Source organism: Belonocnema kinseyi, chromosome 6 (genome assembly GCF_010883055.1).
Source record: "Belonocnema kinseyi isolate 2016_QV_RU_SX_M_011 chromosome 6, B_treatae_v1, whole genome shotgun sequence".
Lineage (NCBI taxonomy): Eukaryota > Metazoa > Arthropoda > Insecta > Hymenoptera > Cynipidae > Belonocnema > Belonocnema kinseyi.
Genome location: NC_046662.1, coordinates 3,289,555 through 3,313,467, shown reverse-complemented (window position 1 = coordinate 3,313,467; position 23,913 = coordinate 3,289,555). Strand labels below are relative to the sequence as shown.

Sequence of the window (23,913 nt, the reverse complement as noted above, 5' to 3'; positions counted from 1 at the left end):
AGGAAACAAGGGACTAGGCATGCCATCCTAACTGCGTGAGCGGGGTTGAATCCACGGGAGGGGGGAGAATTCCATGAGTGGGGAGAGCCACCATCTTACGATGTGCCATTTGATTATGCGCACAAGCATTTTTGCCGACAAACTGTGCATGAAAATATAAACATGTGGGCGCTGCCATGTTTGTCGCGGGACATCAAAAGGTGGCGGACACCCCCTTTTTTCCAACCCCCCCCCCCCACAATGGCATGCCTAGTCCATTGTTTCCTATGTTCATGTTCTACACCAATTAAATTTGCCATAAACGAACAAAGTAGCTAGAAATGAATCTTATGAAAAATATTAATTCCACGATTAATTAAAAACAGGCATCCGTGAAAAGGTCCCCTAAGGGCAATTTACCAAAACACCTAGCTGTTGGTAAAAATTCTTTTTTTTTTGTTGTTGTTGAAAATTAGTAAAATAATATTTTAACTATTTCACTTTGGGTTAGATATTTATGTTTTTTAGTTAAAGAATCAACCATTTGGTTGAAAATTCGTCTATTTTGATTAAAAATTAATCTTTTTGGTTGAAAATTCATTTAGTTTTTGTCGAAAATACAACTTTTTCGTTTAAACTACTTTTTTGGTTCAAAATTATTTTTTAAACTGAAAATTACTTAAACAATTTTAATTTTTGTTGCAAAATTTATATTTTTCATTTAAAAATTCAATCTATTCATCTATTTTTATCAAAAATACATTTCTTCGATTGAAAATTTAACTATTTATATATACATTATTCTTATTGCTTGAAAAATTATCTTTTTAGTTGAAAATTAATTTTATTTTTGTTGAAAATCCAACTATTTTGTTCAAAATTATTATTTTTTTGACTGAAAAGTAAACACGTCCATTCTGGTTTTATAAAAAATTTTAGTTGAAAATTCAACTGCATGAATATGGGTATAAATTTATGTGATTTCTTGAAAATTCGTCTTTTTGGTAGAACAATATTCTTCTCGTTCTAAAACGTTTAAAAATTTACTGATTTTGTTAAAAATTCCTATTTTTTCTTTGTTTGAAATCTAATTGTTTATCTCAATATTTAACTATTCCATTTTTTAATTGATTGAAAATTAATTTTTTTAAGGTTGAAAATAGGTATTTTTAATAGAAAATTATTTGTTTGGCAATCCAGCTTTTTGGAAATTCATTTATTTGGTTGAATATTTTGATATTTTGTTGAAACTTCGTTTTTTATTGAAAATTATTTTTTTATTGAAAATTTAACTATTTCATTTTTAGTTAAAAACTCATGTATTAAGTTTCAAATTCATCTAATTCAGTGTAATATTAGTCTTTTTAGCTTTAATTTAATTTCCTTGGCTTTAAATTCAACTATTTTCATAAAAATTCCATTCTTCCTTGGTCAAAAATTAATTTGATACATACAAATTTAAATGTTCAATTTGTTGGTTTAAAATTCATCTTTTTGATTTTAAAATTGATCCATGTGGTTAAACATTAATCTTTTTTTTTAGTTGAAAATTATTTTTCTTCTGCAAAAAATCATTTATTTTGTTAATCATGAAAAAAAAGTTTTTAAAATTTGGGCGGGAAAATTTAAAATACTAAAAACGTTTTATGAGGTATTTTAACTTAAACCATTATCTAAATTCATTTTATTGGGTGCTGGGGGGAGGAGGGCGATATAAAAACGACGGACCAAATGCATGGGATTCTGTCCATTTTTCCCTGTATGGCCAATATCTTCGTAAGAACTAATTTTTTTCTATATAAGTGTATTTAAAAAATAATGTTTATTTTTTAAAAATTATTTAATGAAAGAATAAAATGATAATAGCCATTATTCATTACGAACATAATTTAGTGGGACTAAATTTTATTTTTGTAGTATCCTCGTAATCAATAAATAGTATATTGTACTATTACAAGTGGAGACGAGCCCAAGACGAGCTGTAAACGAGCCGGACAGGAGCAGGACCCGAAGATGAGCCGATGTTGAGTACTGTAAATTTCGCAAGATTTACAACTTCCTAATTTCAGCATCTGTTAAACACCATTTTTCTTTAATTCAGGGAATTTTCGATTTGATAAACATTTTTTCTGATTGTCTACGTTTTTTTTTAAGTTTTTTTTTCAAATAGTTATATTATCACTGTGAGGATTTGTAAAGATTTCATTCCTATTTTGAATTGTATCAACATCACTCATGATTTTTTTTAGCCAAAAATATAGTTTACTTAGTAAGGAGGTGTGCCCTTTAAGGGTTAACGATAAAACATTACCTCAAAATTGCTGATCCCTGTTGAAAGCCTTTATCAAGTAATAAAGTGGAATAAAAAATACGTATGCTACGAAAAAAACAATTTATACTTCTTTATTAAAAATAAATGTATTTGCTGACGTTGAAATATTTGAAAATATCTTAGCAATAGTATATTTGTACTGTTAATTTTCCAGGACAGATTTGTGTCAAGCAGGATATTTTAAAGAATTTTGTCCCTTCCTCATAATTGAATAAACATAAAAAAAAAGTTTAGGAATTTTAACACTGGGATTTGTACATTGTTGGGCACAAAACGATATTACGTCCTTACATTAACCTCTTAACATTGATTTATTTCCATTTTCTAGGAGAAGCATAGACCTCTCCAGCTGGTTTAGAAAATATTGAAAGCATATGACGTCACTTTTAGGTGGCGGTATGGCGCGAAAAAATCAACATTTAAAAGAGTGTACATTTTTTTTTAAATAAAAATTTGAGTTTTTTGTCTGTAAATTACACCAGGGCTCCGATAGAAGATGGATCAATTTACCAGTTCCTGAAACTGCTGGTCCACGAGGTTTGTTATCGCCTACACAGTGTAACAATTTCACGCCATCAGTACCAATTTTTTTCTTGACAGAACACATTTTCGTCAACAATTCATGTGTTTTTTATTGTGTAAGATGATAATTCAATCTAAAATACTTTATTTCCTATAGAGGCTTATTTTTATTTTGTAATCCTTCACCAAGATGGCAATATGCTGGTAAATAAAGAATCGCGTAAAATGCAGCGAACAAAACTTTTCTTTAATATTTTTTTTCTTTTTTCTTTTATATTTTTTTCTTAATATTTTTATAGATAAATATTTTGACAGGGAAAGATTTAAGAGCATAGTTGTATTTCAAAATTGGTTAGTTAGATTCGAAGTTAGGCGTCGTATCGAGTTCTTTACGTACATAACATGTAAATAGAAATTACGTAAAAAACTCATGAATAATTTTATTCAATGAATAATTAAAATTTGAGATTCGTGGGAATATAACCTTGTTGAAAAAGATGATTTATTTTTCTAATAATTGCTTTGCAGACTATCGATGTCAGTGGCCGAACCGAAGATATAAGCCTTTAGACAGTACCTCACTAGAGAACCTATAATGATTTCCAAGAACTAAAAGAAGTGCCACTGGTTAAAAAGATGCAGAGATATCACAATTTTTTTTTAACTAATAGCATTCTTTTAGTTCTTGAAACTTATTACAGGTTCCCTAGTGAGATGGCGCGTCCAGGCTCATAATACCTTTAGCCGAAAATACGCTGACACCAGCCAATTAAATGATCTGCTTGTGCTAAGTAGGCTACTTTTTAGCTACTGCGCATATAAAAGCTGCCCGGAACCTAGGGTTTTTGGTTAACGTGTACAAAATTCAAACCGTGTTTTAAATTAAAATGCGTTCAATTACGGTAAATTGATTTATAAACTGTTTTTAAATATCAAATATGCTTTATTTGACGATCAAAAAGCTACACATGATCAATTCAAATTTTTCTTTTAATAAAAAATGAAGGGGTTAAAGGCTCGAATCACACGCTTTTGAGACCTTCAGATCTAGCCGCAAGGGGCGCCAACCATCACTTAACATGACGAATTGTGCAAAATAATTTTTGGTTCGCAATGAGTTCATATCTACGTTATTATTAGGTTTATGCTGATTCATTTCACTGGCCATGAACCTACTAATAATGGAGATATGTACTCTATAATAAAAAAATTACTATGTATCATGAATTTGGATCTCAATTTTGAATACAAATTTTCATCTAGACCAATTAGAATTAATATTAAATTCTTCAGGCGTGAAGATGGTCGATAGTCAAGATGAATAGGTCTACGGTAAAGAAAAAGTTATATAAAGGATCATTCTTACCTCTTTTGGAAAAACTCTCTTTTTCTCACTCCAACTTTTTCATTCTCACCTTAACATTCAGGCTGGAAAGATCCGTTTGGCGGCGCTAAAACCTATCGACGTAAGAGTCCTGAGCTAGAATCATTAAATTTTGTCTGACATTCACTTCAAATTTACTTAATAGACTCAACTGAGTGGTAAAAAATTAGCAAAAAATGTAGATACGTAATCTACAGCTAGGTCTTTTCAGTAAATTTGAAACAAGTGCAAGTCAGAATTTGCAGTTGCAACTTTAGATTCTTTTGTCTGCTGATTTCGGCACCGCCACACCGATTTTACAGCGCATGTTAAAATATTATTGCAAATAGGGTTGTCATCTAGTTCTCATTCAATCTTTTTGCCATAAACCAACAACGTTATTAGAAATGAATCCTACGCAAAATATTAAATCCAATGTCCGTCAAAAAGCACATTGAAAGTGCAGTCTAGTGAGGGCCGCAAATACTGGCATATAGCAGAAACTTATGAGAGTGAAAGAGACGGATAGATCTATTTGTCTGTTTCACTCTCATGAGTTTCTGGTTTACGCCGCCGTTTATAAACGCATGGGACTGCAGCTTCAAGCCTAGATACGGCACCTCACTAGTGACTCTATATTAAGTTCCAAAAATTAAAAATATGCCATTTGTTAAAAAGAGACACATCTATCTCCATCTCGCATATAGGACTATAATATCTTCGACCGAAATCTCTATTTCCCGAAAAAACCCTAGATTTTGAATAAAAATATAATAATTTTGCAGGGACTCCTAGATTGCTCACAGAAAATTACAAAATTGTTATTAAAGATGTAATGTTTTTTTTTCAGAAAAATGAGATTTCATTTTATCTCATTATAGAAATGCTGTAGGCATTTTCCTCGGAAAGTTTTAACAATAAAATAAGCAAATCAGCAAATATTTCAGTCAGTGACTAGAAATGAATCGTATGTAAAATATTAATCCTAGGTGTAGGATTTCGATGTCTTCAACACAATCGGTCGAATCTCTCTTTCTATCGTATGAAATTATATAGAGACGTTCGGTCTTTTTGAAAAGAATGGCTGCAACTATCTTGTTCTATCTTGTGTGTCAGAAAGAGAGAGAGGTGACTGTCGATAATCGAGAAGTCGATAGTTCTCGATTATCGAATATTACCCCCCCCCCCCTCTTTGGCTAATAAGAAAGAAAGAGACAGTTGCAATCAATTGTTTCAAAGCGATTGAACATCTCTGTTTAATTTAATGCGACAGAAAGAGAGATTCGATCAATTAAATTAGAGGCATCGGAATCCCACCCCAGGATTAGGTATTTCTGAATGAGTGGCGGAAGTCCAAGATGTCTTCACGCTGAGGGCCAACTAAAAAGGAAAACGTTTGCAATTACAAAAAGAAAAATTTTTACCAAATTTGTTCAATTTTCATATATGGAAATGAATTTTCAAACACAAAAATTAATTTTCAACCATAAATAATAATATTCTGCCAGAAAGGAGAGTTTTTAAATAAAAATGTAATAATTTGCAAAAAAAAAATGAATGTTTCTCAAAGTAGTTCTATTTTGAAGCAAAAGTGGCATGGTTAAAAAATAGTTTTAAAAAACGAAGTTCAAAAGAATCGGTACATTTTCAACCATTTTCAAATATTAGATAAACTTGGAAAAATATAATTTAATTTCCGACTGAAAAAAATTAATTTTTAAGCAAAAGAAAAATTAATTATCCAAAAAATTAAATTTTCAGGTTAAGATATGAGTTTTCAACTATGAAGATGAATTTGAACTAAAAAGAATGATTTTTAACGAAAGGAGGTGAATTTTTTTCCGAATAAATAAATTTGCCAACATATGGTTGATTTTTCAACTAAAAAAGTTCAATTTTCAATCAAAAATAGAATAGCTGACTTTTCATTCAATTAATTTTCAACCAAAAAGAAGAATTTTCAAACGAGAAGAATTACTTTATATCAAAAAGAAGAATGTCCAACTGGAAAAAAATTATTCCAAAATTTTAGATTCAGTCTAGAAAATTAATTTTTAGAAAAAAAAAATTCAATAAAGTAGTTCAATTTTTAACCATATAATTGAATTTTTAAACAAGAAGAATATTTTTACCAAAGAAATCATTTTTTCTAACAAAAACATTAATTTTTAACCAAAAAGTTTAATTTTCAAAGAAAAGTGACGATTTTTATTAAAATACATGAATTATTAACTAAATTGTTCAATTTTTAACCAAAAAAAGGTCAATTTGCAATCAAGAATGGAATAAATAAGATAAATGTACATTCAATTGATTTAAAATAAATTATTTCTGAACAAAATATTTTAAAGTTTCAAATACAGGTGAAACTTCAAAGCGCTACCTAGCGCTTAGTGCAGATATTTTGCAAGCTGACGTCACAACTTGAAACACCTAATCAATTCAAAATCTATGGTCTTTGAAAAGTTAGTCAAAGAATCGTTAGAAACAAAAATAAAAGAAAGTGTCTAAACTGTGGGTATTATCATCGTGAATGGGTATATTAAAAAATATGTATACTATAAAAAACATGCACGCTACTAGTTTTATAAAATAGACTATTCTATAAGAGGTTAGGGGAATGCTTAAAATTTTTTTAATTTCCCGCTCCCTGTCTCGCGCCGCATGCGCAGTAGAAAGTGCATAAGCAGGATCCTCTACTTGTGTGGCTGCCATATCGTGCGGCGGGCGCGCGTGACCCCTAATCCGCGAGCCTTCGCGAGTGAAAATCAAGTGAAAATCAAGTGAAATTCGAGGCGAAGGGATACGAGAAATCGGCATTTTAAATGCTCAGGTTAGTGTCTGCTCAGGTTACTCAGATTGGTGTCTCTGGAAGGAGCATTTTTTGCCCTGGACTGCTTTCTCGAGAAAAGGGTTTTGTATTCGTATGAAGGTACAGTAAATTGCACGCGGCCGGTGCAAGCGTCAGTTCGAATGCTTCTCGATGATTGAGACTCGCTCGAGTTTCCCGGTCCATCATCAAGCGGTCAGTTACGGTCAAAGCTGCTTAATCTTCCACTATGATTTATAACATATTTGAGATTCCGTAATGCCTATTCCACTCATCCACTTCCGCTGGATCTCAATGAATACCTAATGTGGCTATTCATCACTATTCATCCAGGTGATCAATAGAAAATATCCGGCCCTTATCCGCCCCTTCAGCTTCATTCCAGATTGTCCGGATTAGCGATCAAATTTCACCCAGATCTGTACGAATATTCGCGGCCTTTATATTTTTAGGTTAGGATCCCATTTTGCTGCTTGACTTCAAAAAATAGAGTGAAAATTACAATCCTTTGCTGTGAATTGTTTATGGTGATAAATCGGAAAAATTGTAGACTCGTGGTGAAAAACAAGAAAATCGTTTACAATTCAGATTCGAGCGAAAAACACATTTGCGTCTTCAGGGGCGCAAATGTATTTTTCGCGAACCGAGTGCATCTTCCAGACTTAACACCCTTCCCCTTTTTTAAAGAATTCTTTTTCTCCTGTTTTGAAAAAAATCCCTTTTCGCTTAAATAAGAACTTAACTAAATAATAGCCACAAAAAATCTAAATATTTTGTATTGAAAGTTTGTTCTTTTTCATTGAAAAGTTGATTATTTGCTTGAAAATTTCAATATTTCAATTGTGTTTTCGGTATATAAAATAAAAAAGTTGTTTTCTGGCCAACTACTTGCGTTTTGCGTATTGAGAAAAAATGTCAAACACAAAATTAAAATTAATAATCTAACCTTAATTGTGATATATATGATATATATGTTTTCAGATGAGAATTTTTGAGGTTATCTCAATCCAAAATTTTATTCACAATGTCTGTAATTACTTGTGCAACTATCGTTTTAAATACATCAACAATGGTTTCAAATAAAAAATTATTTTTAATTGAAAAAAGGTGTCTTAAACAATATGATTTAGCAACAAGATTCGGGTAATTCTCAGTGGTTTTCTTTTTTCATTCTCTGTTATTGGCCTAAAAAAATGTATTATTTTGTTGTAAATTCAACTATTTTGTGAAAAATCGTAATTTTTGTTGAAAGTGAATTATTTTTCATTGAAAATTTACTACTATATCTTTTTTTTTTTAGAATTAATATCTTTCGGTTAAAAATTCTACTGTTTCGATCAAAAATTAATTACTTCGTTGAAAATGCAACTATTTTCGTAAAAAAATATTCCTCGTTTTTTCCATATATTTTTCTGTGTTTCAATATTCATCTTCGTATGTTGAAAATTCAACTTTTTCATTTAAAAATTAATTTTTTTTTTTGTCGAAAATTCAACTGTTTGATAATATTCGCCATTCTGGATAGAAAAATTGTTCTTTTGGGTTGAAATTTCACCTTTTGATAGAAAAATTATTATTTCGTTTAAAATTGAACTATTTTGCTGAAAAGCTAACTTTTCGTAAAAAAAAGTCGCTTTTTTGGTAGAAAGTGAATTATTATTCATTGCAAAATTCCTGTTATATTTTTTATTCAGAATTCATATCTTTTCGTTCAAAATTACTTGTTTTGTAGAAAATTCAACTATTTTCTGAAAAGTTAAACTGTTTTTTAGTCAAAATTAAACTTTTTATATTTCTCTTTCTGGATAGAAATTTCATCCTTTTGAATAAAAACTTGATCTTGTTTTAAAATTAATCTTTCTTAGTTTAAAATTTTGCTATTTTCTTAAAAAGTCATATTTTTGGTACAAAATTAAACTTTTTTTCAATGTTCGTTTTTCTGAATAGAAAATATTCTTTTGCATTGAAAGTTCATTTTCCAAAGTTATAAAATGAACATTTTTTGTTTGAAAAGTCATTTATTTGGTCGAAAATTCTACTTTTTTTGATAATATTTGTTTTTCTGAATAGAAAATTGATTCTTTTGGTAGAAAATTCATATTTTTTGGTTGAAAGTGAATTCTTATTTATTGGAAAGGTTACTATTATATTTTTGGTTCAGAAATTATATCTTTTGGTAAAAAATTTAACTGATTTTTTGGATTCGTCTTTCTCAATAGAAAATTCGTCCTTTTGCATCAAAAATTCATGTTTTGGTGGAAAATTCAACCATTTCCTTAAAAAGTCCTCTTTTTTTTATGCAAAAACTCAAATGTATTTTTTATATTTGTCTTTCTTGGTAGAAAATTCTACAATTTTAATCTTTTTGTTTTCAAATTTTTTCCTTGGTTGAAGGCTAAAAGTAAAAGTGTAAGTGTAAGTAAATTTTTGACATTAAAGTGTAATTAATTTATTGAAAAAATCTATAAATATGTTCGGTTTAAATTTCGTTATATTGTTGAAAATTAAACTATTTTGTTAAGAGCACATTTTTTGGATAAAAATTTAATTGCTCTGATGAAAATTCGTATTTTCGGATAGAAAATGTTTCCTTTTGTATTGAAAAATCCTCTTTTTGTAGAAAAATAATATTTTTTTTTGCTTGAAAGTAAATTATTTCTTAGTAAAAAGTCTACTATTATATGAGAATGTTAAAAAGACAAATTTTAAAATATTTGTTCCTATTTTTCCCTCTTTGCTGAAGAAAGAAAACTGAAGTTTCATTACGATCCAAAAATTTGTTTATGCTATGCAAAGCCAAAATAAACCTAAACTCCTTCTAAGAAAATGTGTTTTTTATTTCCTGCAAAAATATTGGTTGTATCCATAGTAATTTTTGTCTTAAATCTTTTTTTTAAAGAACCGATATTTGTGGAGTAAATAGAAAAAAAATGTTTTTATTTGAGGAGAGGTGATGAAAATCTAGAATTTTATTTCTTGAACAGACTGAAAAAAAGGAGATTCAGTCATTAAAGAAAAAATGTTAATACAATTTGTGCTTCTGAATTGGGTCAGATCAGGAACAAGGAATTACTAGACCGGGAAAATGAAAAAGTGACCGGGAATTAAAAATAATCTGCCTGGTGGACTATCTGATTAAGATTTTAAAGGATTCTTATTGATAGTATGTAATTTAGAAAATTATAATGCAATCATACTTATAATATTGAAACTGTATGGCGAAGCAACTTTCATTTAATGACCTGATCGCAAGAAACTGCATGTTTCTAGAACTTTAACAAACTCTCTCAGAAACTCAAACCAGAGGAAGTGGATCACTGATTAATCAGTGAAACCACACAGTGACCCACTTCTTATTGATTCAAACTTAGAAAGGAATTCATATGATTTATTTATTATTTAAGAATATATTTGATTACTTAAAATTTCTACAAAAAGCATTACAGATTTGCATTTAAAATAATAGTTGTTTACTGCCCACAAAATTCTTTTTTCTTTTCGTAAATTTAAACTGAAGTATTATTCAGCTGGTAATTATATGGTGTCATTACAAACTTACAACCTCTCATTCTTTATGACACTTTCCATGTATGTACTCTGAGGAATCAATACAAGGTCACCTTGCCTCTACTACTCAAGTCAGCTTACACACTTCTATAATCAACAAGTGATAAATTATGAATTCTTTATTAAATCGCTCATTTCATTGCATTTCCTTATTACGTCGTTTAGAATTATTATTCTTTTATGACAATGATGTTTAAAATTTGCTTATAATTTTCGTCAGAAGTTTGACTCACTTCTGCTGAGTCCCATACTCTCTGCGTAAATGCAATCTCATCTCAGTTATGAAAAGAAGAATTATTCATAAGCACTCCGCACAAAAAGCAAGGGAAAATCCTTTCGGTAAAATGGTCTCATTATGACTTTCGACAAGCATTACCGGAAGGATGAGAAAACCAAACATGCGACCGAAAAGTCCTTTTCCCTATATTTTGTGCGGCATTCTTATTAACGTAATCCAGAACTCGGGCATGAATACACCATTATCATTTGAGAACTCTCTCATCTTTAGCTAATTGTCTCGTACCAGTTTTGATAAAGCGGAATTCGACCTTTACCACTTATCATCTCGATGCGAAATTCCTGCTAGCATAATAGGAGATGGCAGCACTAAACTTGTCGCTTCAATCTTAAGATATTAATATATTTATCAATTGAAGGAAGGGAGAGCTATAATTAAAGGCTTATGTCAAACTTAGATGAAAATTATTTGAAGTAGGCTGCTCTTTTTCCTTGAGATTTTTATGGCTTTATGAGAGAGGGTTCATTTTGAATGTGGGATTGCGATACAGCGTGAGCAGAGTGTGTGTGGAGAGTGTGCTTTCATAATTTTATTGGGCCGAGTGTGCGCGTACTCTACTGACAATAGAGCCGACGGCCATTTGACCAATCTTCTGGTTCTGTATAACTGTCTCCTTTCACGGGCATCGTACGATCCGTGACACATTCTTTCGAATTGACATTTCTCTGATGCGCGCACATCGGGAGTGCCCCCCCCATTCTATGTGCTTTAAATTATCGTTTGTAAAAAAACTTCGCGCTGCAGTACCGTAAATAATTTTTCTAAGCTCAATAATCGGAACTTATCTTGGCCTGCTATAAAAAGATCCATGAACTTTAACTACTCGTATCCAGGCATTGTGTAGCATTGCAATGTTGCAATGCAAAATATTGAATTATTTTGTCCTTTCAAGGATAAATTATACTGAGAAAATATTTTTCTTTAAAATCAACAAGCAGCTCTATTTACACTAAATCTAGTTGAAATGACAAGGATTCCTTACTAATAAAATTATGGTCATACAGTTGATTAAACTGTACAAGCCTAATAATACCTAGTAAACAAAATCTAGGTTCATTAGCGGGGCAACTGTTTACATCACTTGTAAATATTTTTAATAATAATGGAGTAAATTCGTGATCATAAGCACAATAGGATGTTTTATAAACAATTTCAAGTGAATTTAGTGTTCAAAGTTTGATGTAAAAACGTCTGTTCCAATTTTTGAATACCTAACCTCTTTCGTTGTTCAAGTCCATTGTTGCATGGAAGGAATCGGTTGGATCTAATACTGTTTGCTGCTGGTGCAATTCAGGTTCAAGAAAAAGAAATATTTTTCGAAAATGTAAAACAAATTTCGAGATTCAGAACAATTAGATTCATACAGGATGATATGAAATATACTTGTATGTGATGGTACTTTAGGATTATTAAAATTTAAAGCTCATTTCGTCGGGTCAACAATGATATTCATAATTACGGCAACTTGTTTGCCTTGTCAAAATAGATAGATATTTTAGTTGAAGCAACGTATTTTCCTTGTTGTTATTAGTAAGATGAACTTTGTCAATATAACTAGGTTTGCAAAGTTGTCCCCTGTCCTAACCAGGAAAAATAGTTGATACCTTGTATATAGGTACAAGGAATTTTTTTCGGTGTATGAACTATTTAATGATTTGGAAAACTAACATAAGGAAAATGACTGCTTCCTGAGGATCAGTAATTCAGCAGGATGTATCGTCTCAGTATAGTAGATTTATAACTTTTTGGTACCATTTATCATGAAACAACATTTGTTTGATTACAAAAGTGGTCTCTGGACAAACGTTAGGTTGCACGCTTTGGTCCAGAAAAACGGTTAAAAGCATGCTCAACCACTTTTACAAGAAACGGTGATGCGCCCATTTCTCAAAAACGATTAACATAATCGAGTGTGTGTGTTATATTATTCTACAATGTGTACGTCGTTCAAGGCACAATGATTTGCGCTGGAATACCAAAGGAGATGCAAATAATCTCTTGGGAATAGCGTTATCATCACCTCGATCACTCGCAATTTATAATCGACGCGTAAATCGCGATCTGTCTCCTGATTTGCGAACATTGGTCTCGCCTGTGTATATCTGCAGCGAAATAGTGCATATCAAGTCATGCAATTCGGTATATTCGGTGTTGGTGGGGATATTCGGGGAGCTGAAACGGCGCGTGGACGACTATCACAAAAGACACGCACGGAGTGTGTATACATAGTGATTCGAAAATTCGTCATCATGTTGATTTGAAGACACTCGCATTAAAAACTTTGGAATACATGTAAATGTTGCAGCTAATTTTAAGATGGTGTTCCATGTCGCGCAGAATTCCTGTACGAAAATACTGTCTGTTTTTTTTTTTATAACGAAAAGCGGAAAAACAATTAACATCAGGTGACCTTTAGTACCCTAAGGCTGAGAGAAATGACACCTGGTGTAATGGCACCCTGAAATTAGCGTTAAATTCACACTTCGTTTTTTTCTGTGCTGTCGACCTGGCGCTTGATAAATGCAATTATGCGTTCAGAGAAAAATCATCCTCAATCTTATGCAGTATTCATTTACACATTGAGCGTATCTTTTTCTTTTCGCGTCTTTGAGTTGATGTTCCAATCATTATACATTCATTTATTCTGATGAAATTTAATTACGAAACATGACGTGTTAAACTTGAAATAAGTTTTCAGTATAGTTGTTTGACTGACTTTTAATTGTGGTTAATGACAGGCCGTGAAACTGTCCGTCAGTTTCTAGCTTTCCTAAGATGACACAAACACCTGTTACTTGGTTTATGAAATATATAAAATGTTAGGACAGATTTAATATTGAAAAACTTGATATTTTTCAACAGTATTTAAATATCACTATTTAGAAATAAATATCACGTAAAATGTATAATTAAAGTCGGGGATACGAACTAAGTCACGCCAAGTTAAGCTATCTGATTTTATATGCATATTGCAATACGTACATAAATTTCTTAGCACTTTACAAGTGTACAATCTTCTACAGTATTTTTTTTATTTTGCGCAGTATTGCTCTTCAATTTTCTAAACCTATGCAGCATTTAAAATATGTTATACCAAGTCTATTCATTAAAAGTCAAGTGATTGAAGTCGCCTGATGCCAGTGGAAGTGGCGTAAAATCTTAACGCGGTCAGAGGAACTAACTTATTCAAGTCTTAAATAATTCAAAATCTTAATGTCTGAGTTAGAGATAACGATATCTGATGACTTGATTATTTACATATACGTAATTAACTAACTTGGGAAGGCTTAAATTGATCGAGGGTCTAAAGAAAGTGAATGAGTTCTGTTTATTGAGAACTGGTTTGGAAATGTGTTATGCACTGGAAAGAGATTATGCATTCTAATGAAACTTGCGATAGAACGAAAACGTTGCCTCGCAATCAGAAATTTGCTAGTCGCTCTCTACTCTCTAAATTTGTTTTTCACATGAAAATCCTTACTTATTTGATTATACCAGTGACCCATTTTTAGCTATTCGAATCAGTGAGATTGCGTTGTGAATCAGTGGAAATTCTTACTGAATTGATTCAGTGACCCATTTATTACTGATTCAAATTTAGAGAGTACATACTCAATTTAAGTCTACTAACACACATTTTCGTTTGCTTAACTTTCGTCAAATTTAACGCAAACACGCGCGGCTCTCGTTACTTTTTTCACGGCGAGTGTGTATTCCATTAATGTGAATGTGTTTAGGTTGTAAGTATATAGTACACACATAAGTATACGTATACGTATAACACGTTGGTATTTAAACGAGCTCTCGTTCTGGCCTTACATAATTTGCTTATTCAGCGATGTGCTGACCCGTATACTGGAAACCGATTTATTTACGTTCGCGCAGACTGTTTTGCTCCAGAACAATGGACAAAAGCGGAAAATGCGCTTGAGACTTCTTCTTACAAATTTTTCCCGTCCTCTCCGCCCCCGCTTTATTCTCAATTCCTGCGATCTCTGTGCCGAGTTGCAAAACAAAGCACGTACTTCCTTTTTTCGCGTTATCTCCCTAGTTTTCAGAAACGCCACTGTCATGGTCCGCGCGCTCTTTCCTTATTTTTTTTTTTGGAGCAATAAACTCTTTCCTCTGCCTCCGACCATCATTTATTGCAACCGGAAAGTCTCGAAAGTGCATTGACGTGAATTCCTGCCGACGAAAAAGATGAAACGACATTGTTCAATTGATGAAAACTTGCACAATAAATTGGAAAATATTTATCAAAGCAAATTCGTTTTGTATCAAGACAATTATTGACGCAACTTGTGTTTCATTTATGATTTCTTATATAAAAGTATCGTTTAAGTAACTTAGTATTTCGTCACATCAAGGATAAGTTGTCGATGATTTTAAAATTGATACATTATTTTATACACACAATCCCAAGCTGTCACTTTTCCATTCAAACAACTAAATTCACATCATTCCTCGCAAATAACATTTATTCATTATTTAGAATTTCACAAAGTTTGGCAAATTCCTAAGCGTTTGTCCTCAAAATAAGTGATGGATAAAGAGAACAGATATATTTTTGCTTGAATGAATTTTCACGGAACCCTAGTATTCTTTGCGATTGAGAATAATAATGTCTGGAATGATGTAAATCGCAGGATAGGTGGGGAGTAGGTATTTAGATTTTCAAGGCACGAGAACTCGGAAAGCATAGCTTCATATCGTCCCCACTCTTATTGCCTTCGTAGTACAGTCGTACTCGCGTGGTATATTATACTTGGAGATGTGAAATTCCCCTGAATATCGACAATGGGTAAATCTCACATAGGTATTTTGTTCTTCGCACAAGTAATGCGTACTACATATCGGGATATATTTCAATCAATCCAAGTCCAAATTAACTTGCAAAATATTGTTCTTATCGCATTAACTTCCGAATGAGTTATTGTCCTAAATTCGATTACGACTCTAAAGCAGGTGCAATTATTGAGTATATCACAAATGAACACACGACACGCTTACGATATTTTGCAACAGTCTTCGTAAACGCATTATCCAATATTCAGTTATCGAATCAAGTCTTACCAGTTCGTAAAAGTGTCATATGTATATGTATGTGTGCTTGAGTATAGTTCGTTTTAAGATCCGTAACTTCATGAATTTTATGTGGTCCGAAATTTGGAAAATTAGTAGGGTTCGAGTGAAAGCTCAGAGGTCGAAGAACTGACGCGGTACAATTTCGAGGTCGTCTTGGACAACGCAATAGGATACGTGCCAGTCAATTCGTCTCTTAAAAATGCTCTGCACACGTGCCTCAAAATTGTAGAGCTTCGAAAAGAATTTTTTGGAGTTGGTTTAACAGAGTCAAAAGCTTTCCAAGAGTAATCCAGTACTGTCTATTTTCGCTTACATTCCACATTAAACGTTACAAACATCTGTGAAAAATAGAGCAAGTGAACTGGAAGAGGTGGTTGTTGAGATAGGCGGTGCATCCATAAAAACGGAATAAAATTGCCGTCGCAGCAGGTATTTGACTCTTAATTGGTAAAAATAAAATAGAATGAAATACGTATAGATTATAGATGGAAGAGACGCAGGGTCAACCCGATCAATAGGGAGAAAATTAAAAAAGGAAAAAGTGTCCCACATGGCCTTTAGTTATGGAAAATTGCGAGTTTTTGCAAGATTGGTTCGAAATGGAAATAACGCGCGTGCAGTCCACCATTCGAACGGGACTGATACTTGGCTTTATGATATATATGTATGTAGTACACCAGTGAGTGGACAAATGCCACGGGCGTGTCCGCGAGGAAATAATAATCGGCTTAGTCAATGGGCTTGATAACAACAGCCATTTTAGACCGCTTTAGATGTACAACTCGCTCGTAAAACTGGTTAGTCTTGAATGCAGAATTGTCCAGATTGTCCTTCTTCCACGAAAGACTGAGAGGTTAATCGAAATAACACGCAAGCTAAGGATGTTACGAGTGACTTTTGACTCCATATCCCACAAAAAAAGTATAAATTCCATCCCTCATCTATTATTTTGATCACAGTGAATTAAAAACAGTTTTTTTTTTTTTTTAAGTGATGAATTAATGTATCATATAAATGAGAACCGTTGAGATGTTTGTAGGTCGGCAAGTATGTTTGGCTGTGAGAAAGTGGTACGAATCTTTTTAGGAATGACGAATATATGTACTCGATTTGGGAAGCGTCTCCGCGTCTCCCTCGTGAACCTCGTGAAACACACTCGATTCACGTATGTATATGCCGCCTCGCTCGATTTGGCTGATGCGAGCGAAGGCATCGATCCGGTCTCATACAGTTTACATTGTACCTATCACCACTCCGGAACTGGACTTTAGCCGAGTCGTATGTTGCGAAAGCGGCTTTACGAGCACTCTCGTTCTTTCCTGGGACGCGACGCTCTCTGATTGCTTAACGGGTCGCGAGCGAGTTGCAAGCTTTTTCTGCAAAAGTGCAAACGATGCTTAAATCAATGGCACGTTTCTTGTCTGGAAATCTATCCTACAATCGCACCCGTTTCCACTTTCCAGGAAAAAGCTCAGGCTTGTACAATTCATGTCGCACTTGAAATCTCGATACTGAGGTCGTCAAAAATTTCAAAGAAAAACTGATCATCCAGTACAATAATGGTTAATGAAAATAAAAGATCTAACATTGAGACTTTTGCAATGGAGACTGCGTTTAAAAGAATATGAAATAGATTATGAAAAGGGAAAGCACAGCGCCTAATGCATCATCAAACATTTTTCCCAATCCAAACAGATGCAATGGAGAACGTAAATAGTGATAACAAAAGATTCAGTTTACAGCACAGCTTAAAATCATAAATCCACCCTTTCAGAATCTGATGCCGAACAATTAAGTTTCCCAGAAGAAGAAGAAGAAGAAAAAGAAGATATTGACCATTTTGATGATCATGGTAAAGAAAAGAATCAGGATCTGACACTGAACTAATAAGTTCCTGAGAAGTTAAAAAGCTATGACCCAACAGGCAATTCTGATCTAATGAAGAAATATCATAAATGGCTTTTAAATCATTGAGAACCTCGAACCAAATGGAGATCAAATTACAAGGGAACACTTTGAATCAAAATTATCGAAAATCGAAGTAGAAAGGCGAGCAATTTAATACAATTGTCAGATTATGATGAAAACACATAGTTAACTAAATAAAATGAACCATTAAGTCTGTGGAAGTCTAAAGTAATATGGAAAGTTATGTTAGCGAATTTATAAAAATATCCAATTTGCCAAACTTGAAAGTTTACACACTTTATCCCAAAGGCAAAGCGATCATCCCTGATACATCCATTGAACCAAATAATTGGCTAGCTAAGATGTTTGTTTCTTGGTCAATACTTGATGAAAGTTTGGATAGGTGAGGGAAAGTGAAATAATCAATGGGTCGAGTTTCCAAGTTTCTTAAAATGTACAACTGTAGTTTTAGTAAATACACACATACATACAAACATACGTACTTAGTGCTTTGGAATCGACCTGGCTGCACTTTTGTCCTCGATAGCAAGAAATCTTAACATTTAACGAGTCGTAAAGTAGTTATAGTAGCATTTCAACAATCAGCCGATAAATGAGTCGTTACAATGTGGTCTTTGTAAACTTCAATACTTGAGCATCTTTAAATTTAAACGCAGTAGAATCTGTGTCTTTTATTTTATTGACCATTAAAGATAGCATTCGTTTTTTGTTTAGTTTAAGTTTATATTTCATTATTGCGTTGATGTGTACGTTATTGTTAAAAAATTGATTGAGGTCGCGGCCTTCACTATAAGACCTTTTGGATTTTCTATCCACAATGTGTCTAATTATTTGCTCGATAGTTTGCAAATTCATTATTGTATCCATGCATATAACGTAAATGTATTCAAGAATGCTCAGCAAGATCATTTAGAGTGCTCATTATAGTAGTATGTACAATAATTTCAACATAATGAAGTGTCGCGCATCTGAAACTTTATTAATTTGCCGAATGCCAAATCAGGCAAAACCGTTGTTAAAGTCACTCAACTCTTCTCTCGATAAAGAATCATGAATTCAATTTTCTTTGCAAAAAATCAATCGGTTGTAAATAACATTTTATGTATTATACTGGGATGGCAGAACAACTTCAGTAACCATTTAGCTCGAAGACTCAAGTGCCGAAGTTGATCTTCTCTCCAGAATTGCAACTTTGAAATCCACATATAATAACCAACGCAGGCCACCATTCGGCGCTTCCTATACCCTTCGCGACTGATTTATTACCCGTATTTTACTCGAAGCCTCGTCGAACATTTCACGACGCCGGGAAAGACGCTCAATCGATGCGCAGAAGGAGAAGCAGCAGCAGCAAACCGGCAGCAGTTGGCTGAGTTTGCTAGACATCCACCGATCGCGGATTGAGGATATGTACCGGTTGTCTCGCTGCCCTTGCGCTGGATCGTTCTCTTCTGTGTAAATTTCAGTTAGTAAATAGAGGAGTCAGGTTAGACGTTAAGAAAGAAAAAAACTCAGAATCTGTCAAGGGACTTTTATGAAAGGTTTTCCAGTTTAAAACTTTTGTAAAAACTCATAAACATATATTAAAAAGTTAAACAATTTGCTTAAATTAAGCCTTAGATCCGTAAAATATGCACAGTATATCGTTGAATTTAAGATTTAATTTATTCAAGTTTAACTATGTAACATATATTTTTGAAACTTTGAAAACGCAGTGCAAAAGGTTTCGTAAGAATCCGTTGACGGATGTGGAGTTCCGAGTTATAAAACTTATTTGACTCCGTTATAACGGCTAGTTTTGCAACAGTTGCCCCCACTCCACTTTTATGCTGGATTTTCTCCCACACTCGTTGTTCGCATATACCGTAAGGTCAAATTCATTCTACATAAGAGCTCGCATAAGAGCGTCTCTTTTGCACTTATGAATTTATTACTGGTATGAATTTGGCCTTTACTTACTGCCTAAGAGTATATCTTAAAACATTCGCTGCTATACCTTCTTTGAATCATTCGATTAGACTCTTGTACGTGAGCCAGCAAACTGACCTCTCCCAACTATCATTGCGCAAGTTCTAGTCGCGAATTCTCTTTCATTTTCGTTGGTTGAATTTCTCACTCACTCAACCCGTAAGGTCAACTTATTACTCTTAACTTTTCTTCAGTCACACGAGTCGGGTTCAGGCGGATCAATGGATGGGCAAAAACTATTTGCGGAGGTTTACTAATTTTCTCTGCTTTAAATTTCCTGAAAGTCACAGTGAGAGTATGTCTAGCAGGTTTACGTACACAAATTTACTTCGGTACACTTATTTCAGAATTCATGATTCATGGAAATGATGTATAACTAAAGTGGGTATCAAATTAGAAATCGGGTGAATAATTGTAGGAATAAAAGACTGCATATATTATTAACATGGAAACTCAGTGACAGTCAAGAAATGACATTAACTGTTTCTCGGATCGCATGTTGTGCACTCACTCGCACGTGTACCGAGTTTTTCACGCCCCACTCGAGACGAGAGTTAAAAGTTTTTAAGTGTGCATGTGGTTTCGTGGACGAAACTCTTCCTTCTCTTCTATTGATACTCGACAATGCGGTCATTTGCAGACATTTTTTCCACGCGTGATTTTACACCGAACAGATACTGCAGTTTAGCTGCATTTCCGAGGTCTGATAATCCCCCTAGTTGACTGTAGAAGAAAGTCGTATATTACCCGATGAAATATTACGCTTCGGAAATCAAGTCGAGAAGAATTCTGAGAACTAATTTCAACTTGGGTGTTTTTTTACTAATTCACTGGTTTAAAAACTTCAAACTATACGAACAAGGAAGAATAGAAAATAATTAAGAAAGAAAAAAGCAACAGCAAATAAGTTAACTCAGGTGTTCTTATACGTTGTTATGTAGTAATTTAAAATGTCAATCGTGGCACTCGTGTAGACTCATGTCGTAATTTACCATCATTTTAGCCCGTAAATCCCTAGTCATCAATTTATGATCTCAACGAGTATATATAAATACTATACTTGCTATATGTGCAATGTGTCATGAATGTAAATTATTTCATTGTTGTAATTATTGCCTTGAAAAGGCATATAGTAACCAGAAGTAATTTGACGAGAAACTATAAAGATAAATGAACAAAAATATATTCTTCCTTCATTTAATATTACAGAAGTAGGCACTAACAATCTCGTAATTTGCAAAATCTTCAGAATGGCTGAATCTAAAAATTTGTGACGCTAACAAAGCATCTTTTGTATGACATGTATATTTGCATTGCAGAGAAATTTTTCTTTCATGTGCAAGTCGAGTGCGAAGCTAAAGAAACATTTTCAACTGCGTTGCATAAAGTTATATCGTTTCCAAGAACAAATGACATAATTTAGAAAAAGTCGGAAGTTTTTTCCATTTTTAATTTGTGAGTTATTGTGCAGTTTTTGTAATAGGATTTTTTTTTAATCAAACAAAATACTTGTGTATAGTCAAGTGTAGCAATTTATACTATAAAAATTACTAAATTTTGAGTCAGGATAAAAAAAGTTGCAAAGTCAGGGAATTTCTATAAAAGTTTCTTTAAGTTTGATTCGTTCCGAGATTTCGTCTAGGGTATAACTTAACCAATTACCGAGGGGAAATAATTTGTTGAGGAAACAAGTAGATTTCTTCTCAACTAAAATTTAAATATATAATTTTTTACTAGAAAATATAAGTTAATAAATAAGTCTTAGTTACGCTCCTGAATCATAAAAATTAAGTTTACGTGCAAAAATCTTGAGTTTCATCTTCGACCTTGAATGTGTCATGATATATTTCCAAAGCCGATCTATGTCTTGCTTTTTGATCCAGCTTTAGAGACTCCCATGAGTATCCTACCCCCTGTCCAGTTCTATTTATGGCCTATATACGCGACATTTCCACGTGCTTAGTTTTCAATATCTACAAATTCAAACCCTAAATCCTAAATGGCTTTCCTATAGTTGAATATTACATGAAAGTATGTTCACACGAAACATGTAAATGTTACAGATAAACATGCATTTTTCTCCATGTGCCACAGCATTTATGACTCAATTGTCGAACTTTTTCACATTCCTTGGCCACCGAACTAGTCGGGGTAATGGGGGTAGCGCATCGTCATTGTAAACAGACTCGAGCTGTAAGCAGCTCCGGGATTACAGGAGGAGCAAGAGTAGATTGCGTCGGTGGGTGTGCGGGTGTGAGAGACAGAATATAGATAGCGAGTGAGACAGCGGAGTGGGTTGGCGGCTGCCTGGTATGGTGTAGAACTGTGGAGTGGAGACGCAGGGCGAGGGGCAGCAGGATCGGGGAAGGCGACCGTCGAGGGTGGGAAGTTGCCGAGACATCGATCGGGCCGGCCATTGCTTGCCACACTCCACTACTAGGAGTCAAGATGCCATCCCACTATACCGGGAACTAAACTCCATGAAACTACTCCCGCCACGCACTTGTCTTACACGCAGATGCGCTTGGAAGAACTGCACGCCGTTCGGTCGTAGTGTGGATCCGCGTCTTCCGCACACACTCCCAACGGGGGCCCGATTGGGGTGCACATGTGAGTCTACCTGCGTTCACAGTGCACACTGTACAAAGTCTTGTTGACGCATTTCACGGGAAGAGAGAGTCCACAATACAGATCAGAAGCCATTAGTTATTACTATCCCCTTGCTGCTAAAACACGAGCATTTTCACGTTTCAATTAAACTGTTGCTGAAAGATGGGGATATCAGAAACTTGTATAGTAGTAGACCATGCGATGTTTGCTATGCAATATGATACCCTCATTCAATTACAATATCTGTATTTCATATGATTCATCTCCCGCTTTACCAAATTTTTTGGAAAAATTTCGAGGGGCCATTCACTCTCGAATGTAGCGTTTGAAATTAAGTGAAATCAGTAAGAGTCGAGGTGAGTAATCACGAGCAGTCAGTCCGTCTTCTCACGTGTGCGTGCTATATGCTTGTTTATGCCGTAAGGTCAAATTCATGGTATAAATGGCTATATTTAGAGCTTCAAGGACGTTTGAGCTTACAAAATGCATTATATAATGTTACAGAATCTGAACAATCATTGAATAGCCAGTGTGAAACCAGACGGAGTCGAGAGCAGTCAGTATGATTCGACAGCAATCAATGAAATCATTAGCAAATAGCGAATTCGGTCATCTGCACTGGTGTGCTCCTCCAAAAGCAGGTCTGAGTGAGAAGGAAGAGGTAAACAGGTGCATGTCGGAATGCTTTTGCAGTACATCAATGCAGATAACCGAATTAGCTTTCAAATTCGCATGTTTTCAGACTGAATGGTTCCGCGTAAAATTCATAAACGCTCTGCTTGTCGGTTAGATTTATGAACAATTAACAAACATATTATACATTTTGTATAGAACATTCATAAACCTTAACGGCAACGAAGGTCTTTATGAATTTGTTTCTAAAGTTTGGTAAAGTGAAAATGGAGGTGGCAACACAGAAATGCATTTTTTTAGGGAAGTGCCGAAGGAAATGTTTGTAGTGCGTTGGAGTCGGCTGAATGAATGAAAAGTAGTTATATGTATAGCATACGAGGAGCTTTTGTAAAATCGTACGTTTCGCGGTATTTACTACTCGGGCTGAGTGTACCGGCCTGCAGAAGTGGGAGGCACGGAGCCAACGGCAGAGCATCGTAACTTGCGAGTTTGTATACGGAAACTAAGCGAAACATACATCCTTACATATATACATCGATGTTGGACTTTTGATGTTTGCTTCTTTGAAAAGGGACACGTTCAGCTTGATCTGGTATGACAGGGGTTCTTTTTTACCTACGGGTTCAACTTAACCCACGCCACTTTGGATCCTCGCGAAACAGGCCAATCAACGACAAGGGCAGAATAAATTCCTTGGTTGGTTCAGGATGGTTTCTTCTTAATGGCGACAACGTTAGTTCTTCCATTTCATTAAACCTGATCTTGTTACTATATCTTTAATACAACGGAAAACTCAT

The 23,913-nt window shown here is 33.8% G+C and overlaps 1 protein-coding gene across 5 annotated transcripts in view; it reads left to right on the top strand.

The window, feature by feature from the left end:
* Positions 1-6,917: 6,917 nt before the first annotated feature.
* Positions 6,918-23,913, top strand: part of LOC117174560 (C-terminal-binding protein) — a 75,593-nt gene continuing 58,597 nt past the window's right edge. For all 5 annotated transcript variants that reach the window (XM_033363779.1, XM_033363778.1, XM_033363776.1 and 2 more), the window contains exon 1: positions 6,918-7,029. The gene's annotated coding sequence lies outside the window, so the exon portion shown is untranslated. The remainder of the gene's footprint in view (positions 7,030-23,913) is intronic.